Genomic DNA, 6,510 nt, shown 5'->3' with positions numbered 1-6,510 from the left:
GTAGCGAGGATCTAAGAAGCATGCAACTGCTAGAGCAACATTGCTCACCCCCCCCATACTTGTCAAACTTCTCCTTCATGGACTTTGCCATAGAAAGAATGAAATTGTCCCTACTTTTGTTCCACTCAATAAGCTTGAGGTTGATTTCACAAAAATCTGAGAAGAATAAGTTTGCTGTTGGATAATGAGAACCCGAGAGAATTTTTGTGGCTTCATAAAAGATCTCTAAGCATTTGCATAGAACAGTAGCATTACTCCAATCTTCTATTGTAGGAGCATGTGGACTATATTTATCAGGATAGAGTAGAATGAGCCTTTGGAAAACCCGTTTGAAGTGAAGAGCATCTGCTAGCATTAAGTATGTCGAATTCCATCTAGTAGGCATGTAGCAGCACCGTCCAAATTAAACCGGCTTAAGTGCGCTAACCATCATCTTAATACTTAATCAAGTTACTGTGCACTTAAAACGGTGTAATCTGACAGGCTGTCGGGTAAATCCCGATTAAACTACTGTACTCCAGGATCACAATTGCACTAGTAGACCCGTATGAAGACGAGCACAGGTGATACCAGCACACAGAAAACCGCAAATTAATTTACAACACGAGTTTTACATAAAAGGTTTAAATACAAATGACAGAGTTCAAAAACACAGCGGAAGTTTAAAAACCGAGTTCGAAATACAACACGATAACCACGACGACGATACAAGGCGAGCTCCACATCCTGCCCACCGATGTGACGCCAACCTGCCCGATCTTCACGGGGAAGACGGGGCCCACTCGACAGTCCAACCTGGAGGAAGCGGTTGTCCAATCCAGGACGCGCAGACCTCCTCGAAGTCAGCGGGAACACAACTTGCTCAAGAGGGTTACACAACAACCCTGAGTATACTAATACTCAGCAAGACTTACCCGACTTTGGGTATACTTAGTCCATTACCTAGACATGCAAGGCTTTTTGGCTCTGGAGTTCTTTTGCTGAAATGCTGCTAGGAGTGAATCCTTACTTTCAATATTTTAGCTCCATTTAGTATATCAAGTATTAACTAAATTCGCCTAATCATCTAGAGCACACCTGGTAGATCAGATTAATTCTTCAAAACAACAGATAACATTCCGCCTTCACCTTTCAAAGCTTATTCCACTTCTTACTACGATGTGACGCAGTGACCAAGGTTCTATTAACCGAGAGAGACGGTGAATCGATCCGATTTAACCTTGCAAGGTGGACCTAACTCACACGACACGTGAAAACCCCGTCGGGCCACACACGCCAACTGTTCCCATCATCACCCCGACGTCTGAATCACGCCTGCCAAAACCCGGGTGAAGGGTCCCTCACGGTGAACTCCCGGAGAACCCGGAGGCCACATACTATCCAACACCCGCCATCATTCCACTCCCAGAGTAGCAGGTCGCGATTCAAAGTATCGTTGCAAATCAGGTAATTAGCTTACCGGTTTCGACTACCTCCTACTTCCGGCATGTGGTTAGTACTGTTCAAACTCGGTCATCAGGGCTAACAACGGTACGGTCCTCAATCGACACAGGCGGAAGTTCATTTTCTCATCTATTCCATATTAATACTCCAACTCATTCCCGCCCGGTCTCCAATTCCCTTTACTCATCAACTCATATCGAAACCATAGCTAAGGAATCAAGATCCTAAAACTCGCGAGTGACAGCAATCACTCGACTTCTACCGAAGTCCTACTTAGCAGAGCATTTCTATCGACACCTGCATACTAGTATAGACCCACGGTTACCTAGGGAAAACATGCATACTATGGTTCCATACAATTCCTAGAATATAAATGCACAAATACTTAAATAAACATTGAATATACTGGAATTTATAAGTTATGCTCCGGGGCTTGCCTTGCAGGTCAGCGGGGTTAACGAGGTCTTCTGGAGCGCGCTCAACGGCGTCCTCCTACTGCTCTTCTACCTGTGGCTCCTGGACTGGCTCAGCGATCAACTCGTAGGCGACTTCGTTCGCGGCGTCTACACGAATAAAAATATGCCATGCAACCGTTATGACACAGTGCGATGCATGAGTGCTTATGATGCGATTCCAAAGTTCAACTCATTTTAGCCTAAAGTGTTTCCTTCAAAACAACAACTACTAAACTTGCTTAGAGAAGCATGGAGCGAGACAGAAACTAGCTTTGCTGAGGTTTCACATGCATGAAAGAATTAACTAACAACATTTAATAAAAAAAGAGCATAACTAGGGGCAAAAATAAAAGCAAAAACCTAACTTTCATACATGTTCTAGCAACAAAAATTTACCAACATAACGTGATATTGATAAAACATGCCATCTAATTTTTCCAACATTTATTGCTGCTAACAAAGCATTTAATTAACCCTAGCAAGGTAAATGAAACATAAATAGATCTACACAAAAGTGCACAACACCAGCACATGAAATTTTTACAGTGGATTACACATATAAGGAGTAATCCACTGCGAATTTTTCATAATTTTTAGAGCAACAAAACAACTGGTAATAATTAAACTAGCTTAAACACAAACTGAATTTTCATCAGGGCAAAAGTGACATTTCACATGCACAAGTATTTTTCCTCTGAATATCTTGATTTTAGAAACCCAACAAAATTTATTTTGAATTTTTCTCATTTTTCTATGAATTGTTTTGCAATTAAGAAATTTCAGCCGAAATTTAAAAAAAACAAAACCTATCCTTAACCCCCCCACCCTCTCTCACTGACCTGCGGGGCCCACCCGGCAGTGGGACAGAGAGAGGAAAGGGGGCTCTCCTCGCCTGCTTCGCTGCCGCCCCGGCCTCGCACGCCGGCGGCGCCCCGGCGCGCGCGTGCGGCGGCCGTGGGTCGGCCGGCCGGCGGCGTTGCGCGGGCGAGCTCGCGCGCAGGGGGGCCCCACACACCCACGGCCCGCGCAGGGGCGGCACAAGGTGGAGCGAGGCGGCAGCGCCAGGCCAGAGCGGCGGCGGCTTGCGGCGGCGGCGGCGGTCGGTCGTTCCGGCCGCGGCGGAGCAAGGCGATGGCGGAAAGGGGCGGCGCGAGCTTCAGGGAGGCCAAGCGGCCTTGGGGCGCGCGGTGGTGGCCCGCGGGCTGGCGCAGGGCTACCCCGTGGCGGGCGCGTGCGGCGCACAACGCGTTTGCGGCGGCGGCAGTGGAGCCAGAACCGAGCGGGGAAGAGGTCGGGGAGCACGAGTAGGCCGCGGGGAAGCTCATCGGGGGTTCGTTTTGGGCGGGGAAGGGCCGGAGGTGGGTCGTCGATGGAGAGGGCGAAGCTCGGTGGCGGACGACGATGGCGGTGGCGGCCTGCGGGCTCGATTCGGCCGATGTAGGGCACGGCCGAGCTCGTGGAGGGGTGGAGTGGGTTCGGGGCGAGATGCAGTGGCTTGGGGCGCGATGAATCGAGCTGCGGCGGCGAGGATTGGCCGGTGCGACGAGCGGCGGCGGCTTCGCTCGGTTCTGCTCGCTCGAGCTCGACCTGGCTCCGCGCGAGCGCAAGAAAGGGGAAAGGATGGACTGGACGGGAAGCTTCGAGGCGTCCGCGAGGAGAAGAGCGGCGTCAAGCGCGATTGCCGACGCGTGGAGGCTCGCCGCCGGCCACAGTCGCCGGTATGGCGGCGTACGAGCACAGTGCCGAGCACAGTGAACCACTGCTTACTCGTTGAACGATTTTGACTCAAGTTTGACCCGCTGAAACTCAAAATTTGATATGGGAACATGAAATTTGGCCAAAATAAAAGTTGTAGAGCAAAAGAAGATCTACAACTTTCGTTTTGGGCGAAAGTTGATTTGGAGCTCGGATCATTGAGAAAAACGAGATCAAAAACGGCTAAGTAGATGTTTACTAAACGAACGCGATTAGCGCTAACGACGAACTTGAGTCCACGATTTGCGAGTTAACTCGTGATTAGCGAGCACAATTAACACAGGGGTGTTACAAGGCACATCTAAAGAAAGGCCTCTTTCTGCTACTCCTAGTTCAGCAACATGCTTCAAAAATATCTCTTGTTGTTGTGGTGAACTCTTGACAATAAGGACAAGTGCACGAATGTTTCCAATAACTTTTGAAATTGTGCTCACACCATCCCTAGCAATCAGGTTGATAATATGGGCAGCACAACGCACATGAAAGAATTTGCCACCACAGTGCAAAGAACCATGATTCTTAAGAGTTGAAATTATTGTGTCCACACAAACATTATTTGAAGATGCATTATCCAATGTCAACGCAAATAATTTATGATCAAGGTTCCATGAGCCCATATTTTGCATGTATAAAAAAAGGGCGTACCCAGTGCGTAGGCTTCCCGCACTGTGCGGGGTCTGGGGAAGTGTTGTTTTTAAGCCCCAAGCCTTATCCACACAAATGTGCAGAGGCTGGGGCTCGAACCCGGGACCTTCCGGTTACAGACGGTAGGCTCTACCGCTACACCAGGCCCGCCCTTCTCATATTTTGCATGTATGCAACACTCAAATCAGCTCCTCTATGACTTCCTCGAAGATGCATGAAATTTATAATTCTTTTCTATAATTTTCAATCATCATCAATGAAATGACAAGTCACACACAAATACCCCTTATTTTGATTAGAAGTCCACCCATCCATGGTGCAGCTGAAGCGACACTTATAAGAGGCAAGATAGTCAAAAAGTTTCTTTTTCTCATCATAAAAAATAGCCATTATCCTGCCCCTTGAGTCTTGCGGCACTTTATTGGAAATATTGGGCACAAAGATCTAATGAAATCATTTGTATACTCATGCTCAGAGAAGCTGAATGGATATTCATGCATAATAATTGCCAGATAGTATTTTCTTAAACTAGTTTCCTCATCATACTTCCAATCAGCTCCTTTCAATTTTGTAATGTTAGGTTTCTCTTTATTTTCATCATGAAATGAATGGTAATGATTCCATAGACGCGTGATACCTTGCTTACTTTCGGCACTAAGAACCTCTTCACAAAAGTTGCATTTTGCCATCCTCTTCAGGACAACCATGTCATCCACCTTTTCTTCAATAAGCAGTTCAGTGAAATATTTCCAAACAGGTGAAGTTTCTTCTTTGGACGCTTCATTTTGGTGACCGACCTTCTTCCTATTGAAGGCACCTCCTCAATTCCATCACCAGCTGCACCAGTAGCCTCTATATTAGGCTCTGTCTCAGTAGCATTTGGTTCTCTTCCATTTTCAGATGGCGCACTTGTTGCCTACAAGAAAAAAAAATACAAGCTCTCAGGAATTTCACTTTCTCATCACTTAACTCTAGTACTCCACTGTAATTCACACACCTACTTATTTCTCGATGACCTTGCCCTTCTTGAAACCATGGTTATTTATCAGCTTCACTACACCTTTTGCTCCAACCTGTAGTTAGACAATAGAGGGGCAGATCGGATCAAATATTATCACTATCATTTAGACGAGAAAGTCTGTTACAGAATGCAACCAATGGTCCCAGAAATAAATTTCAATCTATCACAATATATCAACGAACAATCCTGTGGCAGCTAATTCAAGAAATAAATTTCTTCTAAACAATCCTACATTGCTACTTGCTAGTCCCAACTCCCAAGGCCAAGAAGTAGTCATCGCCCAAAAGCAATAATGAAATTAGAAAGTCACCTTTGCTGGTTCAGCAGCAGATCTGAAGGGGCAGCAGGAGGAGAGGCCACAAATGCACGATAGGCCTTCAACCAGGCTTGGCCTCGACCCTCGAATCAAATTGGCACTATGCTCTTGACCGTCGCAGCAAGAGGGGGAGAGTTGCTGTGGGAGTGGAGCCGCGGCCCACCGTTGCGGCCACCGGGAGACAACTTGGGAGCACGCCAGCACGGAGCAGAGGTGCCTGCCGGCAACAGCTGCAGGGCGCCGCCGGCGCCCAGTAGGTAGGGTGCGAGCTGCAAGGGTTTGAGATGGGGAATTTTGGAACGGGAGAATAGAATGACTGAATGGTGAATGGGAAGGGCTGGATGGATGGGTAGGTTCGCGCGCGCACAACGGCAGGGCGGGAAATCGGCGCGGGAAACCGCGAACAGCGAAGCGGCGCCGGCGCGGGAAACCGCGAACAGCGAAGCGGCGCCGGCGCGAGTGCGCGAGCACGGCGGGAGGCTGAAATATCTGCGACGGATACGGATAGTATCCATTTTCACATCCGTATCCGCATGAAATTCGGATATCCGGATCCGAATCCGGTTTTGCAAAATGGATACGGATACATCCATTTTGCCATCCACATTTGAAACGAATACGGATACGGATATCCATATAGAAGTTTTAGCGGATACGGATATCGAATAATTCGGATATATGATGTCTGTTTCCCATCCTTAACTCCACTAGTTATTTTTTTTTGCAAATTTCCGAGTGTAGTGGCGTTGTGCTATGCCTCCAAGAGCCAGAGGCCCAATCTGCCACAATGCTGTTCATCAGTTCGAGACTCCCATCGAGTAGCAGTGTAGCGCGCAGGGTACGTCGCCTGTGGTCCTCACAGTACCTTTTAATAG

The 6,510-nt window shown here is 47.7% G+C and overlaps 1 long non-coding RNA gene across 1 annotated transcript; it reads right to left on the bottom strand.

The window, feature by feature from the left end:
- Window positions 1–4,460: 4,460 nt before the first annotated feature.
- LOC120692846 lies at window positions 4,461–6,031 on the bottom strand. The gene is made up of 3 exons (XR_005682749.1): window positions 5,630–6,031; window positions 5,300–5,371; window positions 4,461–5,214 (listed from the first exon to the last, which is right to left on the bottom strand). It is a non-coding gene; the product is annotated as an uncharacterized LOC120692846 (long non-coding RNA).
- Window positions 6,032–6,510: the final 479 nt, after the last annotated feature.

The sequence above is a fragment of the Panicum virgatum genome, chromosome 9N, assembly GCF_016808335.1.
Source record: "Panicum virgatum strain AP13 chromosome 9N, P.virgatum_v5, whole genome shotgun sequence".
Classification (NCBI taxonomy): Eukaryota; Viridiplantae; Streptophyta; class Magnoliopsida; order Poales; family Poaceae; genus Panicum; species Panicum virgatum.
The sequence above is the reverse complement of the archived record's forward strand: the minus strand, read 5'-3'. Positions and strand labels throughout refer to the sequence as shown.